Source organism: Lissotriton vulgaris, chromosome 3_1 (assembly GCF_964263255.1).
Source record: "Lissotriton vulgaris chromosome 3_1, aLisVul1.2, whole genome shotgun sequence".
NCBI classification, from domain to species: Eukaryota; Metazoa; Chordata; class Amphibia; order Caudata; family Salamandridae; genus Lissotriton; species Lissotriton vulgaris.
The window spans coordinates 152093348-152115550 of NC_141689.1; the positions used below are offsets into that span (position 1 = coordinate 152093348).

The 22203-nt window shown below is 43.3% G+C and overlaps 1 protein-coding gene across 7 annotated transcripts in view; it reads right to left on the minus strand.

Moving 5' to 3' along the window:
• The window catches only part of RUSC2 (RUN and SH3 domain containing 2), a 316216-nt gene that overhangs the window by 235310 nt on the left and 58703 nt on the right, over window positions 1-22203 (minus strand). For 4 of the 7 annotated variants that reach the window (XM_086960234.1, XM_086960235.1, XM_086960230.1 and 1 more), the window contains exon 1: window positions 6133-6322. The exons of 1 other annotated variant lie outside the window; for it this stretch is intronic. The gene's annotated coding sequence lies outside the window, so the exon portion shown is untranslated. Of the gene's footprint in view, window positions 1-6132; window positions 6325-22203 lie in introns of those variants that run through there. 2 more of the 7 variants (XM_086960236.1, XM_086960232.1) reach the window with 2 other exon arrangements.

Below are 22203 nucleotides of genomic sequence, written 5' to 3' on the forward strand. Positions count from 1 at the left end.
GGACCACACCAAAGCCAACAGCGGTCTGTGAGCCAACCATAAGCAGGCGTGAGCAGTGGACCACACCACAGCCAACAGGGGTCTGTGAGCCTAGCGCGGGCAAATGTGAGCAGTGGACCACACCACAGCCAACAGGGGTCTGTGAGCCTAGCGCGGGCAAATGTGAGCAGTGGACCACACTACAGGAAACCATAAGACAGGGTCTGTGAGCCAAGCACAGGCAGACGTGAGCAGTGGACCAAACCACAGCCAACTGTAACAGGGGTCTGTGAGCCAAGCACAAGCAGACCTGAGCAAGGGACAAAACCACAGCAACTGTAACAGGGGTCAGTGAGCAAAGCAAGGGCAGACGTGAGCAGTGGACCGTACCACAGCAAACCGTAACACGGGTTTGGAGCCAAGCACGGGCAGACGTGAGAAGTAGACCCAACCACAGCAAACTGCAACAGAGGACTGTGAACCAACCACGTAACAGTGGTCTGCAAGCCAAGCACAGGCAGATGTGAGCAGAGGACCAAACCGTAACATGGGTCTGTGAGCCAGCCACAGGCAGATGTCAGCAGTGGACCACACCACAACCAACCGTAACAGGGGTCTGTGAGCCAACCACAGACCAAAGTGAGCACTGGACCATACCACAGCATACCGTAGCACGGGGTCTAGAGCCAACCACAGGCAGATGTGAGCAGAGGAACAAACCACAACCAACTGTAACAGGAGTCTTCGAGTTAAGCACGATCAGACGTGAGAAGTGGACCACAACACAGCAAACCATAAGACGGGGTCTGTGAGCCAACCAGAAGCACATATGAGTACTGGACCATATCACACCAACCGTAACACAGGGTCTGGAGCCAATCATTAGCAGACATGAGCAGTGGACCACATCACAGCCAACTGTTACAGGGGTCAGTGAGCCAGGCACGGTCAAATGTGTGCAGTGGACCACAACACAGCAAAACATAACAGAGGACTGTGAGCCAACCACAGGCAAACGTGAGCATTGGATCACACCGCAGAAAAGCGTAAGATGGGGTCTGTGAGCCAAACACGAGCAGACGTGAGCAGTGGACCACACCACGGCCAACCGTAATAGGGGTCTGTGAGCCAAATCCGGACATGCATAAATGAGCATCAAAAGTAAACATGTGCATGCGCAGACAAACACAAATTTACACACACAAACACACAGAGACACTCTTATATTCATACATACACACTATCTCTTATATACACACACATACATGTTTACTTCTCAAATGTCATATTCCACTATACTAATTCACCACTAATCCTTTATGGGTTCCAGAGTAGCGTGCTACTCGTCAATAAAGTGCTTCAACACCCCATCAGGATTACAAGCACTATATAAATGTGAACCTTTTTCCAATTTCTACCCCTCCCCAACCCTTCTCAATCCGAAAAACTGACTAACTTATCCACCACTCAAATTACTTTCATATTTCACTATACTAATTCAACACTAATCCTTATGGGTTCCAGAATAACGTGCCACTCGCTAAAAAAGCTCTTCAAAACCACATCAGGGATAGAAAGCGCTACATAAATACAAACCTCTTTCCTTCTCTATCCAAATAACTGAATAATATATCCACCACTCAAATGACTTCATATTTCACTATACTAATTTTTAATACTGATCTTTTATGGGTCCGGGAGTAGCGTGCTACTCGCCGAAAAAGCCCTTTGACTCCTCGTCAGGGGTAGTAAGAGCTATACAAATGCAATTACAATACAATACTACAGACAGGCCCGGTTCTAGAGGGTGGGCCGGGTGGGCCTGGCCCACCCAAACATGAGCCTTGGCCCGAGGCCTGATGTGAGCCGTCCCCCCCCCCGATCGGTGTTTGGGCTGGCTCTCCTGATCCGAAGTCAAGACAAGAGGCCGCTGCAGCCTCTGCGCAGCCCAGCACAGATTATCGCGGCCCATTGTCACATATAGAATGACAATGGGCCAAAGCCAGCAGGCACAGCATGTGGTGGGTGCTCCAGCCCTGGCCTTAGGGCACAGGTCTTCAAACTGTGGTGCGTCTGCAAGGAAGGAATTGTAAATGAAGATAGCCTGGAAGGGTCGCCGTTTATCTGGTGAGTTCACAGGCTGTCTTAATTTATATGCAGAAATTAAACAGCATAAAAAGTTTGCACCTGTAATCCTGAGTGTTTCCTGGGGCACTGTCAGTAATTAGGAAGACGGGGCTCAAGGGTAAACACAATATGCTAATAACTATGTAATTTTTTCATCTTCATATAATTGCATATATAAAAAACGTGCGCACACAGTAAATGAAAAAACAAAGCAAATGAAACGAATTTTGGGAAAATATACTCTCTTACGTTATAAACCTCCGTTATCTAAAGCAATCACTGCAGATTTCTGTGTCTGACCAGAGAGCCGCCGATTTGAATCCTGGTTTTCACAGTGGGAAATAGTAACTAGTGTATTTATAGAGCTACACGTTCCATGCCTGTGGTAAAAAGCCCTCTGGCATCACATAACGCATATATTAGCTTCTCTGCTGCATTTATGTGTGTTGCTTAACCAGTTGCATAGGGTCCAGTATCATGAGAGACCTATTAAAGCCAGCGTCACATCACTGGAATTATGCGGCAGGGGAGGACCAAATCATGTGGCAGGGTTGACTAAATTATGTGGCAAGAAAAGGAAAATTATGTGGGGTTATACAGAACGTTTTGTCATGCATCTACTTTGTTACTTTGTCATTTTTACATTTGGTAAAAACTATCTGGGCATTGATTTCACCTCATTAATGCTGGTTTAATACCCAAATATAGCAAAAAGCAAAAGAAAGGGGACCAGTCAAGCTTTGCGAAGTGCGTTTCACAGAGAGATGAGAGCACCTTTACTGCGAAAAGGTGGGGGCAACACGTTGGAGCTCATGATTTCTAAAAGGGAGGAGTTGTGTCCTAATGGCAAGAGCTTCCAACTTTGGAACCTAGTTCAGGTCCTCCTGTCAGCTCAACTCAAATCACTTAATAGTCCAGTGCCTAAAATGAAAAAATATATATAATAAATTAATATGAACTTGTATTTGTGTAATGTAAATGGTGTTTATTTAAAGTTTCCCAATGCCCTTGGGCCGGGTCCTCCTTACGTAAAACTAAACAAGGGATGGATAACCTGTTTCAAGATTGGAGTGATAGCCATGTTCGGTAAGTTGTGAAAGAGGCAGAGGAGGTAGGGGGTTACTTAGGGCCTCAGCTATCATTAGGGAAGAAAATAAAATTCCATTCAGGCCCAGGAGTGCGAGGGGCTCAAAAGAACCAATTTATTGAGAGAACAGGTTTTTTGTCAATTTCTTGTTATTGTTTGATGATTTTCCCTATCATATGTTTCACATTTACTGTGGATTATGAGCTACAAAAAAGTATCCATGATATGATCTCAAAAGCTCTGCCTTTGCGCTCAGCCCTGCCTCTCTTGTTTCCCGATCCTTGGAATAAAGTTTTGCAGGGGTCCCGACTTCAAAACATTTTGCTTTGGGGGGGCTCCATGCAAAAAACTTTGAAGACCACTGCCTTAGAGTAGGACAGTGAGGCCTCACCACAGGAGATGCTGCTACAGAGGGCCAGAGATTTCACTCCCCTTGGAACAGGAAGTGATGAGGGCAATAAACAGGGTTTTGTTCCCTCCCTCCTCGCAGTGGATGGCTGGCCGGACTCCAACTCATTCTGGCCAGGCAAGGCATCCTCACTGCTCTACCAATCTCCCATCTCAAACTCAGAATTTAACCAGAAACCAACCCCCACCTTACCTATCTCTTTGAGATGTGGCATTTAATGTATAGGCTTTGTCAGCAGATGCCCTTGGCAGCGAGTTTCCTGGGCCCTAGTGCCACCGCAGTGTAACTTTTAAGTTACCTCAGTCAAAGGAGGGCCACCACAGAAACTGTTATGGTTTTTCTGAGAGACCAAATGTTTGATCATGTACTCCTTCCTTGGAAAAAAAATAAAGCCCTTTCAATCAAAACAAGCGAAACTGAAAATGTTTACGCCATAGTTTATTTGTTCAGACAGCACAGTCATTAACTGCTGCCTGCTGGGGTGTATTGATATAATCAGGGCCACTGGAATTATGCACCATTGGGGAGGGAGCCTGGCTGCTTGCATCCTGGGCAGGAGCCGAGAAGACCTAGGACCCGGTAAGCTACATTTTAAAAAATATATATTATTAAATTAAACCCCTGTGTGACCCCCTGCCCCCTCTCTCTCTCCCCGCGAGTCATGCCGGACGCAACTAACTCAGTGGCCCACCCAAATGCTCCATTGGCCCACCCAAATAAAAATTCCTGGAGCCGGGCCTGACTACAGATACAAAGATCGATACACAGGTGCATGTACAGCCACAGAATACACATTCAAACACTGATAGATAGATGCATACACACAAATGCACATACATACAATACTCATTGATACACAAAAACACACATGCACAATGAACCCCCACACGCACTGATGTACCAACAATAATGCTCACACATTAGCAATCACAGGCACATAAATCACAATCCTCTCACGCTATGTACATGCACACAGCAACCACAGACCTGCACAATACAAAAAATACAAATTCTAAACAAAAAACATACCTACTATACAAACATGATACACAAACACAGTACACACAATGACACATAATATACACACATCATATCACACACACAACACCGACAGAGATGCAGCTTACACACACCAAACACAATGCACACTCTTCAGACACTCCACTAATACGGACACCACAAAGATGCACTCAAGCATGCACACTGATGCAACACAGTTCAGCACATATGTAAAAACACTCACACACACAGAATGCACCTTCAAAGACTGACTTTCCGACAGATACACGCAGTAATACGTGCATAGCCCATACGTACACACACATTCACTGACACACAGATGCACACATACACAAACAATGCCCCGTTACACTCACTGGTGCACTCCCCCGAACACACACACACACTAACATAACATATCCATAGATACAAAAAAACACTCATACTCTATACATGCACGACACAAATACCGTATAAACACGCTAACTGTTCATACTTAAAACATACACATCTACTATACACGCGATATGCCATCATCCTTCACACATTATACACTCCCATCATTTGCATACTGCACACAAGCACGGATACATTCACACACACTGTATACACCAACACACACACGCTACACTCACACAGTATACTCACACGCTACAGTCACACAACAGTATACACACAGCCACATTACAACCGTACAGACACGCACTAAAAACAGAATCCCTGGCAACGAGAGCTTGTACAGAGGCGCCCTGCTCCGTCAGCAGAAGGGGCGGCCTGGGCCAGGAAAAGAAACCACAAACACATCGCAGCGCATTCCTCCCCCCTCGAGCCGAGAGTCCACCCACCAGAAGTCCTTGGGCGGCAGAGGCGCTACAGAAATAAACCACAGCATAGCCCAATGTGGCGTAACGTAACAAAACATGACGTATCATAACATAACCATCTTCGTCAACATTCACCACAGCCCCCACCAACAGGACCACTACCACCACCGTCCATGTACCACCACCGCCCCCTGCGCACCACAGCCATCGCCTCATCATCAAGGACTTTGACAGCCGCCGGCCGGCCCCCGCCCCCTTCGCCCCCCCCCCCCCATCGCGGCCTTGTTATCTTCACCCCTCTGCCCAGTCGTCCACCTCTGCCCCGCCGCTATTGACACCTGCCCCATCACTTGTAATATTGCCATCCTCTCACCGTCACGCGCCCGCCTCCCTCCCACAACCACCGCGCCATCCTTTCTTCCTGCAGGCCTCCTGACGTCTCCCCATCACCGAAGCCCCTGGCAGACTCACCCACCCCCGTCACCCTCCGCCCTTCATATCAACCCCCCCAGCCATGCACCACCAGTGCCCCTCCGACAATCCTTCCCAAAATCACCTGCCCGCCCTCACCACCCTCACGTGCCCATCACCTCTCAACGCCGCCCCTCGCTGTTACCTGTGAGCACCCCCCCCCCCCCCCCCCACACTCCCCGCAGCAGCCACAGCCGCCCCACACCTGGCCGGAGCCAGGGCCCCTCCCTCCTCACCTTCCTCCGGGGCGCTGGTACCTGCCTCCTGGCGCCGGGCGCGGGGTGTCTTGGCACAAACGCTTGGTAAATCACATCAGAGACACGCTCGCCATCACCCCCCGGGGCACGGTCTGCCCTGTTCCTCGCAAGCAGCGCTCCGGCGGCTCTTCTCCTCCCTGGGCCCCCCCTGGCAGCAGCAGCATCCCTGGCAATGCAGAGGGGCTGCGCAATCACCGCCCCCACCCGCGCCCCTCCCGGCCGCCGCTGCTCTGACGTGACCGCCTCTGAGAGGCAGAGTCTGTGCACAGCCAGTCAGGGCTGCAGCGGGGTCCCGGGGGGAGAAAGAGGGATGGATGGAGACGGGAGAGGCAGAGAAAGCCAGTGAGGTACGGAAGCAGAGGAGAGAGAGACAGAGAGAGGCTGACACATATAGAGACAGACTGCACACAAGGGGGGGGGGGGAGACGGGAGAGGCAGAGGCAGAGAGAGGCTGAGGTGCGGAAACAGAGGAGAGAGAGCGAGGAGAGAGAGAGACAGAGGAGAGAGAGAGAGAGGCTGACACATATAGAGACAGACTGCATACAGCCAGTCAGGGCTGCAGCAGGTCCCTGGGGTAGAGAGAGGGAGGGAGGGAGACAGGAGAGGCAGAGAGAGCCTGTGAGGTACAGAAGCAGAGGAGAGACAGAGGAGAGAGAGAGAGAGAGAGAGACATTTGAGATGTCATCAGTGATGTCATCAGTGATGTCATGTCATGAATGATGTAATATGTGACATCATCAGCAGTGGATTGCGGGTGCGTGAGTTATACTTAGTAAAACTAACTATAACAGAGGAATTTCAATGGTTTTGTACCAGTGAAATGTCCAGCTAACTATAACACCCCAAAAACCTATGGTTTCTTCAGTGAATTTCGAAGGTTTTTTAAATGCTAATTTCTAATTATAACATGTTTGAAACCTATGGTTTTTTAGTGAATTTTGAAGATTTTTTAAATGCTAATTCCTAACTATAACATGTCTGAAACCTATGGTTTTTTTCCAGTGAATTTCAAAGGTTTTTTAAATGACAATTTTTAAATTTATTAAGTGTTATATATTTTTTTTTATACTGATTTACAACATTTTTTAAACTATTTATTTTTAGATATTTTATTTTTTAAATTACATTATAATTACATTATACATTACATTACAAAATATGCTTTTTCAGAATGAATAACTTTAGTTTAAATACTTTGCAAATAGGCAATAGACTCTTAAGTACAGTAGTTACAGTTGTTGCAAAGGGCAACACAATGTCAAACACAATGCAACATTGTGCTCAATAGTAATTTCTAGTTAAATGCAATTAGTTACTTTATTGATTACTTTTCTAACTACAGTACTGGATCCTGGATTCAGTCCTGGGACATCTCCTGTAAACAATTGAGTAAAAGCGTTTTGGTTACAGTAGTGATTTTTAAGGAATATTATTGTATTTTGACACTTAGAAACTTTTTCACATAGAATCACCAATGTTATCCTACGGGAGGAAATTCACTTAGCAGGTAAGTAGTGTTATCGGTACTTTTTCTTACTAAGTAGTGGATCCTGGATCCAGCACTGGTGCATCTCCTGTAAACAGTTGAAAGAATGCGTTTAAGTCTTGCAGGCGATTTTTAAGGAATATTTGTAGTTTGGGAAAGTAGAAGCTTAGAAACTTTTCTGGTGAAAACCAGACAAATGATTCCTATGGAAGGAAATACAAGTAACTGGTAAGTACGGTTAGAATTACTTTTCAGGGTCAGTGCTGGGCTAAAAGATGCAGCAGTCGGTTCTCTCCTGATAACAGGTGAGTAAATTGGTATTCGTTGTTTGGATGATTTTAGGTGAATATTTTAAAGTTACAAAACCCCACACTTAAAAGAATTTCCAAGTGAAACCAATAAATGTTAGCCTACAAAAGGAAATTCAAGTTACTGGTAAGTATGGTTAGAATTACTTTTCATGATCAGTACTGGGCTCAAAGATGCAGCACTGAGTCTCTCCTGATAACAGGTGAGTAAATCGGAATTAGTAGTTCGGCTGATTTTACATCGGTCCAGTATATATAGAGCCACTTTCTTACACCATCCCCTCCCTTCACCACTGTGCAAACATGCCCTGTGGCACGTTTTAAGTTAGGGAAAAATTTCCCCTTCAATGCTGAGGGACCCTAGGGTCCAACTAGCCCACTAGGTACATCAAGTAAGCGCCACAGAGCTGCGTAGCAATGAGATGTAAAAAGGGGCATGGCCTAGACCACCTCTCTGCAATGCAGCGCAGTGGCACTTACCGAAAGCACCTGGTGGGCTAGTTGGCTCCCAGGGGAGAATGGAAAATGGAGAATGATTAAATTCAATGAACTAAGACACTTTACTGCGAGTCTGATGTTGGCGATTTTTATTCGCAACCAAAACAACAATATTCTGAAAATTATCAGACGTGGGGCCGCTTTAAAAGAAATTCAGGAGTAACATTTTCTGACTATTCTGCAAGCTCAGCAGAAGAGTCAGATACAAGTGAACATCGTCGAGACCCGGTTCAGAGGGCGCATGCAGGTTTACTAGCGGGTGCCTGGCGACGCGGGCGGTGTGCCAAATACGCTACCACCCCCCTCCCGAGGTCTATGTGGTGACACTGTCTCACCTTTCAAGTGCATTTTAATTTTTACGGTCCCCCGAATTGAGAGACTTTAAAGGGAATTTTTGTTTTCCCTTTTTGCTTGCACTTTTTCTGACGATTTTTTACTTTCACGTCCCTTGGTAGGATGGGCCTTAGCGTGTCCATACCGCCGGGGTATAGTCCACCTTAGGTCCTGACGAATGCCAGGTAAATAAAACCGACATTGGCATAAACATATTGACCGTCACCTAATATTACTGGAAACAGACCAATCAACTCATTAGGTCTAGGTTTCCAACACATTTTTAATATGTCTTATTGATCAGCCAATAAAACATTTTTTGATACAACTAAGGCATTTTTAACCCACCACTTACACATTTCCTAATCACTAACACGATCACTTAGCTCTCACATCTTCACGTTACCCGCTCCGCAGTAAATCTGGCGTTGAAGCACACTGGGGTGGCACTCGGTCACTCCCAGTGGGGCCCAATGATGAAGCATGTCACCAACCAGGTCGGTGAGTGAGGGCTTTCTAGACACACCAAATAGGTGTTGTACTCTTGTGTGCTCGAATACCCTTTTCCTTTAAAGTTACTAACACTCTTTCATTGTTGTTCATTATGTTCAGTGGGGAATAAGAGTGTTGTCTCTCCCTACCTCTCTTCTTGTTGATATGCATCTGGGTCAAGCCCCATCGACCTCTAGATACCCTCCTTTTTTAGGCCAACGTGGCCCTGGAAGAGGGTGGGTGAAAACCAGACCTCCCCATCAATAATGGAACTTCCATGTAGGGGAACGCCAGACTAGCAAGAAATCCTATCAATGCGGCCCACCCCAATAACGGAGACTTCCACCAATGATTTAGATCTAGCTACTATTCCTATTTTTAATCTTTCATAACACACCTTGTCTTTGTCAGAAATCACATTACTGAGCAAAGAGCTAAGTTTTGTACCCACTGAGAAGACTAGACTTTTTGATACCCAAATTGAACTTTTACAATTCTTTCGTCAACTACGACTCAAAGTCTTCTTTTTGGACACAGAAAACACAGAAAACTTTCACTCTTCTAGATTGAGAGTACCATCCACACTCAATCCACCCACTAATAAGATGCCTGTTGAATTGTTGGCTTTTGAATCAATGGTCATGAAATTTGTTATTGCACTTGGAAAAGGCTTCGAACATATTCCATACGATATCTCTCTTATTGAAAGACAAGCCCTCCGTACTTTAAAGGCCAACCATGAATTAGTCACAAAGCCATCCAAAAAAGTGGAAGAATTGTGATTTAACCCATTGAAATATACAAGGCAGAAATAACTAAACAGCTGTCTAATCATAAGCGTTATGTAACACTGAGATCTAATCCTTTGTTGGAAATTCAAAAATATTGAAATATACAAGGCAGAAATAACTAAACAGCTGTCTAATCATAAGCGTTATGTAACACTGAGATCTAATCCTTTGTTGGAAATTCAAAAATATTGAAATATACAAGGCAGAAATAACTAAACAGCTGTCTAATCATAAGCATTATGTAACACTGAGATCTAATCCTTTGTTGGAAATTCAAAAATGTAATATAGATGTTACAGCTAAGACTAAACTCAGTGGCTTTTTAAGTACCAAGGAATATGCTTTCCTTAAAGTAAAATCACCAAGGACGCCAGTCCTATATACTTTACCTAAAATTCATAAAAAGCTTCCCAGCCCGCAGGTCGACCCATTGTTTCCGACTGTGGCTCGGTACTTTGAACCATTGTGTAAATATATAGATGTTTTCATTAGGACCTGGGTGTTAATACAAAAGGTTATGTTGGGGATAGTGGTGATATTATCACCCAGCTTGAACAAATTGACTTTGATCCAAAAGCTGAATTGTTGGTATGTTTGGACATCGAGTCCTTATATACCAACATTGCTGAGCAGGAGGGGACCCGGATGATTAGGGAAGCACTGGAAACGATACCGGGTCGAGTTATTGTCCCTACAGATTTTATTGATCTTTTGACCATCTCTTTAACTGGCAATTATTTTTTATTTAACGGCAAGTTTATCCTACACGTAAAGGGGACATCCAGGTGGGCTTTTTATGCCCCAATTTTGTCATCTAGTATTTGATAACTTTGAAAGATGTCACATCTATGATCATGAAGTTAACCCATATTTTGTTAATGTAGGTCATTAGAGACTGTACATTGATGATATTTTTTTGTCTGGACGGGCACTGAATCCACTCTGTGCCTTTTTCATGATTGGCTCAATTTCTGCTCACCTGATCTAAAGTTCAGATCACACTCAAGTAATGAGCAGGTGGATTTTTGGGATCTGACTATCATCCCCTTTGAGGGCAAATTAGCTACAAAACTTTTCATCAAACCAACAGCTCGAAACACGCTGTTACAATACACAAGTCATCATCTAAAAGGCTTGAAATACGGCTTGCCTTTTGGTCAATTTCTGTGTATACGCAGAAATTGTAGATTTTGAGCTGACTACTGTTTAGAGGCAGACATTTTAGCCAAAATACTTGAACAATGCGGGTACACCTGAAGGTTAATAAAGAGATCCCTTAGGAGGGCATGGTACATTCATCGCAAGTTTTTATTTTCATCTCAACCCTCTAAAAAACAGACAGGATTCCTTGTGTAACAACATTTAGTACACAGAGTAATCGACTCACTAAAGTCATATTAAATGTAAAAATGAACAAGCTCCACTAGTGTCCCATTTCATTGAATTTAATCTCCAGCTGAAATACGATGGCAGGTTATTGAACTTGTACAGAAACCGCCACGTGGTGGTAATATTCAAAATGTACTTAATAAGACTGAATAACGCTGGATTTTGAGATGCAATAGCATCAATAAGGGACTAAACACATTGGAGGAATGCAACTCTGTTATATTTGGTTGATGTTTGACTATTCCTTTCTTTTGCTTTTGTATTGTTTTTACATAAATGGCATGAGTCATTATAAGGATTAGACTGTTGACTTTACTCTTTGACATTGGATGATATCATTTTGTATTAACATCTAAAACAACCTTTGTTTTAGTATTTTTCCATGGATACAATCCTTTAACCATGCTCACTTTTAAATTGAACACATGATATTGCTTTGGTTATGGTCTCCTGTATCTGTCCTAGGGTGCACTATACCTAGCATAGCATAATATTTAAACAGTTTCTTCAACGTCAAAACTTGTAAATGCTTCATTACAGCTTTTAAATAAATGGCATGAGTTTCTAGGCAGATTTTAACTGTGGACTTTACAGTATTTTGCATTGCATGAGATAATTCTGTATTATTTACTTGTACATCCCTTGTCCTAGAAATTGTCTTTGGATACAGTAGCATTATGTCGGAAGAATTCTTTACTGTGCTCTGTCTTGAATTAAACACAATTGTCTTTAGGGGGCATACCATTTAGCATAGCACAATGTCACAAATTGGTGCATGTAATTTTTTTTGCCTTATTTCAATTTTCTGGTTTGATTTTCTGGTTCTTCTTTTTTTCCATTATTAGTATCTTTCATTGAATGGTTTTGTTTTTTCATGGAGAACTGATTAGTCCCTTTTCTTTTGGTTTTTCATGTATGTGAGGAGCATTCGAGTAGACGCTGCTCTCTCCATACTGGTATTGTGTTTTACCTTTAGATCAATTTTGTTAAGATATAGCAATTCACAGTTCTATGACCAAAACTTTTGGAAGAAACATGGATAACTGATTAGTCCCTTTTCTTTTGGTTTTCGACATATGCGAGGAGCATTCGAGTAGACACTGCTCCTTCCATTTTGAATACATTTGTTATAATATGGCAATTGGAAGTCCTGTGACCAAGACATTTGAAAGAAACTTATGGTTGTACTGAATTATTTATTCTTCAACAAAATACGTTTTTTGGGTATTTATATTGATAGATCTAATATACAAAGGATAACCAATAGTCTTTTTTCGGTCTCTATATGTGTGAACAGCGTTCAAAAATACGCTGTTCTGCCCATGCTGGTTACGGTTACAATGGAGCATCGATAGTCCTCCTTGATTCTCCATGCGTGTGAACAGCGTTTAAATATACGCTTCTCTCACCACGTCGGTTACTTTCGCATTTCCCCTGAGACGTGGTCATGGTTTGCACGGCGATTGAAAGGAACGCTTGCTCAAAGCTTCCAGCAGCTAAGTGAGATTTCACTCCTTTTACGGATTTAAATTCGATACTAGGGGTTTAATTTCCACGCTGTGGAACTCATGGTTCCTCTGTCTTTCCTTTGTTCTGGTTAAGATTTTTGCGTAAGCGGTGATTGCGCTACATCTGGCCTATAAGAGAGGGAATTGATTTTCCTTGATATCCCTAAAAAAAAAAAATATATATATATATATATATATATATATATATATATATATATATATATATATATATATATATATATATATATATATCACTGCTCCGAACCACACCAACAGCGAGTCACTCTTCAAAAGCGGGTGCTGCAGCGCGGTGGTGTACCGCATAACACATCAAAGCTCAACTCCTTTTCAATTTCAACGAAAAGAGAGGCAGCACTCCCGGGATTTCAGCACAGATGAGTATTTATTTTCTAGATAGACGCGTTTCGGGAAAACTCCCTTCCTCGGTGTCAAACATTCACGCTCTGCGTGGCGCCATTTTTAAGGGACTAACATTTACCCTGGATGAAATGTTCCATTATACATAATTGTAATTGAAAGACTCATTACTGCTAAAGATCGAGCCGTGGATCGGCTATTGCAACCCAGCAAGGGTTGCCAAGTCCCCTGCGTTGTAACTGTGATCCTCACCACATTGAATAAAAAACACATTTGAAATGCACAGGAATACTTTCACAAATTGGTCCATAGCCTGAGTAAACATTTGTAGGTCTACTATATATCGGGATTCCAGTCTCCTAAGCCTCAGTAATTTGTCACCTCCCCCTAGTACTTTCAGGGACATAATCCAGACAAAAATATTAAAGCTGATTCCTGTCGCTTTTATGTTTGATTGCGAAATGACGAGCGACTGGATAAGTAAGGATTTCACTTATCCAGTCGCTCGTCATTTCGCTTAGGAGACTGGAATCCCGATATATAGTAGACCTACAGTCAAAGGACTCGGAAGGCCTTAACAGCAGTGAGGAAATGTCAATACATCTGGGTTGAATGAACACATTTTGAGTTAGGCAATCAATGTATCTTATGCAATCTAAGTGTGTATAGCTATAATGTTTACATAATGATCACTGTTCTGCACTATATTTTGTTATGAGATAAGCATTTATGTCAGTTTCATGGTTAAGTACAGTTTGAGTGTTTTCATATCTCTACCCTTAGGATGCGGTCTATCTCATTTACAAATGTTTACTCAGGCTCTGGACCAATTTGTGAAAGTAGTGAGTCTGGAGCCAGTCTGGAGCCAGGGAAGGAAGATGACCTCTGTACACTTCCAAGCCTCTTTTTGAAGTCTCCCTCATTTCAAAGGCACCACTGGGAATAAGAACTGGACTTCTGACACTACTGTAGTATTCCATGTTAGTATAGCATTCCATGTTAGAATTGTTATTGTACATTCTCACTGTAACATTCTCTGTGTGGTTACCTGATCAGATCTTACTGGTGTTATGCTGAAGGTGGTTGTCTAAGCTGTCTCTCTGAATAAACCACTTCTATCTCCACTTGGCCTACTTGAAGTAATTACTACATGAATTTGGCGACGATCGGGATTTATGACCCAGTGGTACAGAGAAAAACCTCGTGTTTTTAAGGACTTGTATTCAAGAAATTTTGAAATACTGACAGCGTTCGCCTTTACAGCTCAAATTTTACCAGGTATTTATATATTTCTTATTGTGTATAAAGATTGCACCAGCGGCTGTTTATAATATCAAGTGCTTTGATTGCACCAGCGGGAGTTAATTCTATTCGTTCCACTTTACCGTTTTTTTGGGGGGATTTTTTGTTAATTAAAAAACTGTTCCTTACTGCTACATTAACTGTCGAGCGCTGTTGGTGCGACGCGTTTTATTTACCATCATTTTTTTTTGTCTTATGGACATTTTCATCGTCCTCCGCTAATCTATGTAAGTTTGCATCTTTTAATTCAACGCGCGCTGCTATTTCAGTTGCACCATTACCGCATCTTTCAAAAGCCAAGAGAAACTTACCAACGCGCGCTGCGCACTGTCTCCTGTGTCTTCTATCCCGAACGAAGGAACACAACACGCGTCATTACAAGGAACATAACACGCGTCATCACAACGTCACCACGCATCACGTTTCTACGTGTGCGTTTCAGCGGCCATCTTTATTGTTGTTATTTCAGCGTTTCCACAGCAACGAAACCACGATCGTATTTCAAGGATTTAACCCGTTTTAAACTCATTACTCTTTCTCGTTTTCACTGCTGACCACTCAGTTTTCTACAAAAACTACATTTTCTACATTTATGCTACGTTTACCATTTTTTTTTTTTTAAAAAAGAAATTTGAAAGACTTTCCAGCGGATGTTTCCTGTTTGTCTATCCTTCACTACAGACAACGGTGACTACTTTTATTGTTTTGAGTATATTCTCACTCTCAATTTTGGTCATTTATGATATAACTGAATTACTTTTGTCTTACAATGTCTAATAATATCATTTCTCCTGCGCATTTCTTACCTACTGCTGGAGATCCAAAAGTAGAATGGGATCTTTGGTACCCCACTTTTTTAGCTTATGTGGATGTCATTCAAGAGGATGGTTGTTCTCCTAAAAGAAAGTTAGCATTGTTAAAAAACTGTTTAGGTGGTGCAGGACTCAAAGAGTTAGAAAATTTACCTCCCATTGAGAATGTTGGTTCTGATGACTTAAATGTTTTTGAAATAGTCATAAAACAACTAAGCACTAGATTTGGAAGAAAGATCAACATCGTAATGGAAAGGTTTAAATTTTATTCCAGAATACAAAAAGATGATGTATCCATAGTAGCTGCTTTACGCACTTTAGCGGGGTCCTGTGCTTTTGAAACTATAAATTTCGAACAGGTCCTTAGAGATCAAATTATGATGCGTACTAAAAGTAAAAAAATTCAAGAACGTCTCTGGATGGGTACTGATTCTTCTCTCAGTGCTGTATTAAACATTGCTAAGGGCATTGAACAGTCTGAACTGTTTGTAAATGAAATCAGAAACCAGGATGTCAAAAATAAGGTAGTTATCCCTGAAGTCTCATTGGTAAAAAGTTTCAATAATTTTAAGAAAACTCCCGTTCCTTTTAAAAAGGATTTTTCTGGGAGAGACAATAGATTTCCTATCAAAAAGACTCAAATTATTTGTTATAGATGTGGCGCAAATGACCATGTAGGCAACTATAGAGGATGTCCTGCGTGGAACAAAATATGTGTCAAGTGTAAAAAATCTGGCCATTTTAGCAAAATGTGTAAGTCTTCTCAGAAAGTGAACTTTTTATCTTACGAAGAATGTGAAGATGCTGAACAACCTTCCGAAATCAACACTTTGTTATGTGTAGGTGATTCAAAATGTGAAGGGTTTCCCTCTGACATTATTACTATTAATGGTAAGGAGATTCCTATGTTAATAGATTCTTGTGCTTGGTACACCCTAATTGGCAAAAATGTTTTTGATCGTTATTGGCACTCTACTAAGTTATTACCACCTGATGTACACCCTGGTGGGTACACTGGTAAGAAGATTGATATTGAAGGTTACATGTGGGCAGACATCAAGTTTAAAGACAGGACTATTAAGGGGAAAGTTTATGTTTCTTCTAAGGGTGCATCCTTATTATGTTGGCCTCATCAACATGATCTTGGCATCAAGCTTGATCCAAATGCTTCACCTCCTACAAGAGTTTCAGTGTATTGTAGAGTACATCCCTGGTCGTCTGAATGTACACGCCGATTGTATGTCCAGGTTACCATTAATTAATTCTATTTGCCCTGGACAATGTGATTCTGATGTTGTATTTAACATTGATGATGTTAATGAATGTGGCACCTCTGGTTCATCTGATGGCATATCTGAGACTGCTTGGAGAGAAGCAATGACTAATGACACATGTTTATCTGGAGTGGTGGATTACTTGCAACATGGTTGGCCCCAAGAAAGGTATCTTTCTGGTGATGTTCTCTCATTTTTTAAAATTAAGGATGAACTTATGTTTGACCAAGGTTTCGTAATCAGAGGTGACAAGATCATTCCCCCTTTTACTTTGAGAGAAAGAATTGTTTCTATGGCGCATGAAGGCCATATGGGGATGTCCAGTACCAAAAGACGTATCCGTGAATTTTACTGGTGGCCTGGGATTGATAGAATGGTGGATAAATGGGTAAGCTCTTGTTCCCCGTGTGCCAAAAGTGACAAGACTGTCAAGCCTTTATCCACGAATGTTTCCCCTATCGAATTTGTAACCTGTCCTTGGAAAAAACTTGGTATTGATATTATTGGACCTCTATCTTTGTCTCCCAATAAGGAGGTATTTGCTTTAGTCTTGATCGACTACTTTTCTAAATGGCCTGAACTTAAGGTTGTGGATAAGGTTGGCTCCACACAGGTTATTCAGTTTCTGGATGAAGTCTTTTGTAAGGAAGGAATACCAGCTGAGATTGTATCTGACAATGGTCCACAATTTATCAGTAGAGAATTTAAATCTTTTCTTGATAGGTGTGGGATTGTGCATAAGAGAGTGTCCAATTATAATCCTCAGGCCAATGGTCAAACGGAACGCTTCAATAGGGTTATCAAGGAATCCATTCAACTGGCCATTAAAAGTAATCTTGATTGGAGAAAATCTCTTCGTGCTACGCTATTGTCTTATCGAACTTCTCCTAATTCGGTCACAGGTCTGTCTCCTTTTGAGATGCTTAGGGGTAGGAAACCTGGTTCTAAGCTTCTTCCTTGGTGGTTGAAAACCAAACTCCCATTTGAATCTTCTTTTAATTGTGATGAGGTCAAAGATAGAGTCTTGAAATACCAAGAGAAAATGAAAAACAATTTTTTGTCCCTAAATAGCCAGAGTAGCAAGATCAAGGTTGGTGACTTTGTACGAGTCAAGTTTGGAAGGTCTGTTGGGAACAAATGGAACAAATGGTCAGATCCTTGCAAGGTGATCGAAATTTTTTCTAAAGCCATTCGTGTTGAAGGGGGTAAGGTATGGAATTTCAGGAGAGTGTCTTTATGCAAGAATCTGAGTCTGGAAGATAATAATCCATGTCCATCTAACCCCTCTTTAGTCAACATACCTAAGAAGCCTGTTGTAGAAGATGGAACGTCTTATTCTGCTATGGTTGACACCTTTTTGCAGGAGAGCCCAGATGTCACCGTCCCTATTCCTGCATTTGATCCCTCTTCCCAAACTTCCCCTGATGGTAATGAGAGTGATGTCAATAATTCTAATGTTCAAGAAACTGTTCCTATTTCCCAAAGTTCTGCTTCCCAAGAAAATGTAGTTCCTAGTCTAATACAGAGGGAAAGTTCTCGCATCAAGCAAATTCCTGTGAAGTTACATGATTACTTATGCTGATGTCCTTCTTTCTCTCCTTTTGTTTTTATTTTTGTCTTTTCTTATTTTTTTAAATTTTTTTTTTTTTTTTTTAGGGGGGAAGGTGTGTAGTATTCCATGTTAGTATAGCATTCCATGTTAGAATTGTTATTGTACATTCTCACTGTAACATTCTCTGTGTGGTTACCTGATCAGATCTTACTGGTGTTATGCTGAAGGTGGTTGTCTAAGCTGTCTCTCTGAATAAACCACTTCTATCTCCACTTGGCCTACTTGAAGTAATTACTACAACTACCACTTCAGGTCATCACTGGACTGTTAAGAACTCTGCCAGGAAGAAGGACTGCTATGCTGCTAAAAGGACTGCCACTCTGTTGGACTGCTGCTCTGGAAGAAGTGCTTCTCTGCTGTGCTACCCTGCTGGCTGCTACCCTCTGACCATACTGAGAAGGATTAGGCCCACCTCACTTGAACCCACAGTGACTCCAAGGGCTTGCTGTCCTGCCCCCTGTTCTAAGTCTCAGGGACATTAAACACTTAAGGAGAGGATGTAGCCTTGCGGCTAGAGCAGTTGACCTCGGATCTGGGGAACCAGATTCGAGTCTCGGCAATGACGCTCAACATCCTGCGAATCTGGGCAAATCTCTTTATCTCCCCGTGCCTAACAAAACAAGCATTGGTATAGCCAATAGGTCTCGCTTTTAGGACCTTATAAGTGTTTAGCCATGCAACAGTTGATGTTGTTTAATCAAGGATATTCTGCTGGATAACTAAACACTTATAATGTTCCAAAGGCGAGACCTATCAGCTATGCATTGGAGGGCCTTATAAGTGTTTAGCTAGAGCTATTGACTTGCCAATGTTTGCAAGCTGTGCAGGAGAGAAGTGTGGCTGCTGTGCAGCATGGTGAGAAGTTGTAATTAAAAAGTGTAAGAAGCACTGAGTGATGCTGTGATGTCGTTGAGTGATGCAGTGCTGGCCCTGAGTTATGCTGCAGTGGCGTTGAGTGATGCTGTGCTGGCCCTGAGCGATGCTGTGGTAGTCCTGAGTGATGCTGTGGTAGTGCTGACTGATGCTGTCTATGATGCTGATTGATGCTGTGGTGCTGCGGAGTGATGCTGTGATAGCATATTGTGATGCTGTGGTCGTACTGAGTGATGCTGTGGTGTTCCTGAGTGATGCTGTGGTGTTCCTGAGTGATGCTGTGGTGGTGCTGAGTGATGCTGTGGTACAGGTGAGTGAGGCTGTGGTGGCCCTGAGTGATGCTGTAGTGGTGCTGAGTGATGATGTGGTGGTGCTGACTGATGCTGTGGTAGTGCTGAGTGATGCTGAGGTGGCCCTGAGTGATGCTGTGGTAGTGTTGAGTTGACGCTGTGGTGGTGCTGACTGATGCTGTGGTGGCATTGAGTAATTCTGTGCTGGCCCTGAGTGATGCTGTGGTGGCCCTGAGTGATGATGTGGTGGTGCTGACTGATGCTGTGTTGATGATGATTGATGCTGTAGAGCTTTAGAGTGATGTTGTGGTGGTACTGAGTGATGTTGTGGTGTTCCAGAGTGATGCTGTGGTGCGGCTGAGTGTTGTTGTGGTGAAGGTGAGTGATGCTGTGATGGCCCTGAGTGATGCTGTGGTGGTGCTGAGTAATGATGTCATGGTGCAGACTGAAACTGTGTTTGTGCTGAGCGATGCGGTGCTGGTCCTGAGTGATGCTGTGGTCATGCTGAGTGAGGCTGTGGTGGTGCTGCCTGATTCTGTGGTGGCGTGGAGTGATATTGTTGTGTCCCTGAGTGATGCTGTGGTGTTGCTGAGTGATGCTGTGGTGTTGTTGATGGCAATAACATATAAAAACAATTAAACAATAATGAGAAGTAGCAGAAATACAAAAGTTGCAATAAAGCTCCAAATTGTTATATTAAAACGGATGCTGTAGTAGGTAGAGACAGGGGGGGACAGAATGAGCAAGTAGCAGTTGGGTAAGAGTAAGGTAGTATTGTGTGCACATGGTATGGCGTATTATAAAAATACAGTAGGGGCCTGATGGAGAAAGGGAGGGTTAGTAGCGTGGAAGATGGCAAGCAAATAGGAGTGGCATGTAGCTAAAGCAGAAGGAGCTTAAGAAAGAGGAAGGTAGGGAGGGAGAAAGCAGGATATGCAGTATGGTATAGTGTTACTTTGTGTTATTGTGGGCAAAAGTATATGAGTAACAAGGGTGGGGGGTTAGGAAAGATTGCTGCAGATGCATTGGTTGCTACCTGTGCATTCAGGTATGAGCGGAGAAAACACCTGCACCCACACATTCAGTCACAGAAAGGTGCAACCCGCTGCACTTCCCCATTCAAGGTGCAGTTCTGTACCCCTCAGGATGGACTGTGTTGCAGTCCTTGAACCCTTGGCAGGAGAATACTGAAGAGGAGGGAGCCTGACGGGTACTAAGAAAGACGTATTGTTTCCACTTGATTTTCCTCACCCCGTACGTTCTGTGCTTCATACGGGATGGTCTGTGCTGTGGAAGTACAGACAGAGCAGAAAGAGCAAAGACAGAGTGAAAGGAAGATTGCTGAAAGAGAGAGGAGGAGAAAGGGAACATGTAAATAGATGGAAGAATCTACTAGGAAGGAAATGAGTAGGAAGTGTGACAGATTGGAGCGATGAGAATGAAGAGGGAGCGAGGAAGAAAGACACAGCATTCAACTGGACAGTGAATGCAGAAGTTAATGTCCAGAGCGCAGCTGTACGTGTGCAGCAGTGCACGAATGTGCACCGCGTTAGTCTACCAAAACAGTGGCAGCCAGACACGATAGAAAGTGAGACTTGCCAAGTAGTGTGTGGGCAGAGGCACAGTAAACGGTAATAAGGGGGGGTAGAGGGTCGGGCCCTATTTCTGGCAGAGGCCCGATCTGTATTATTTCCTGCCTATTTCTGGCAGGAAATAATACAGACAACTGGGAGGCACGCATGGACAGGAATGGGAAGGAAACAAGACACGCACAGAGAGACGCGCTTTGTGGTGGGGGAGGGGTGGAGCGAGGCCCTTGGCAGAGCAAGCGAGAGGAAAGCCAGATGGCACCTGATTGCGCGCTGTAAGGGTCGCGCAAGGAAAGCCAGATGGCGGCTGTGCGCATGCCCTCGGGCGTAACCTCAAGCTTGTGTTCGGATTTCTAAAGCCCACTCACTAAATGTCTCGCCAGACCGGCGCATGCGCTGGCTAAGGCGAGACCTAAAAATGAGTGTGTTTATCTGTAACAAAACTGGTGCTCATGTAAAGTGCTCTGATACCCGATGTCTCAGGTCTAGTTTGCACTATATGAAACTCTAAAAAAATAATAATAATAATCTCACCCTCACCTGGACCTTGCTTGCTGCTAGTCTTGCTGTGTCTCCTTTTAGAGCTGGGACAATGCAATTCTTTTCAGCCCACACCAGAATAACCATATTAGCACCTTGATGCCTTTGGGCATTTATTTGCACTCTACAAATTGCCAAATGAAATCAAATCTGCCAAGTGGTGCCAATCCAGCCCTGGGCCCTTGGAAGAGGGTATGAAGTGATGCTTCATAAAAAAACATGCAGGCACTCTGGGCCGTCACATCTCCATCGACGACAACCCATTGCTGCAGCTGCAAGGATCGAGTACATTGCTTTGCTGACTGCGTGGCTCACTGCCTCCATTCCAGGGACATCTTTGACTTGGTGCAGCTGGGAACCAACGCATAACATCCACCTTAAGGATCGACAATGACACAGCGCTCCCTCTGCTCCCTGCATTGTCCTCTGTCGACGACGCAACTAAGGTACTTCGCAGTGGGCCAAGGCAGGTCCCTGTATCTGACCTACGCTCCATCGAGTTCAGCCTGAACTTACAGATGATCTAGCATGATCAGATAGCCCCAATTGACGCTACAGTTGTATTTATTCCTTAA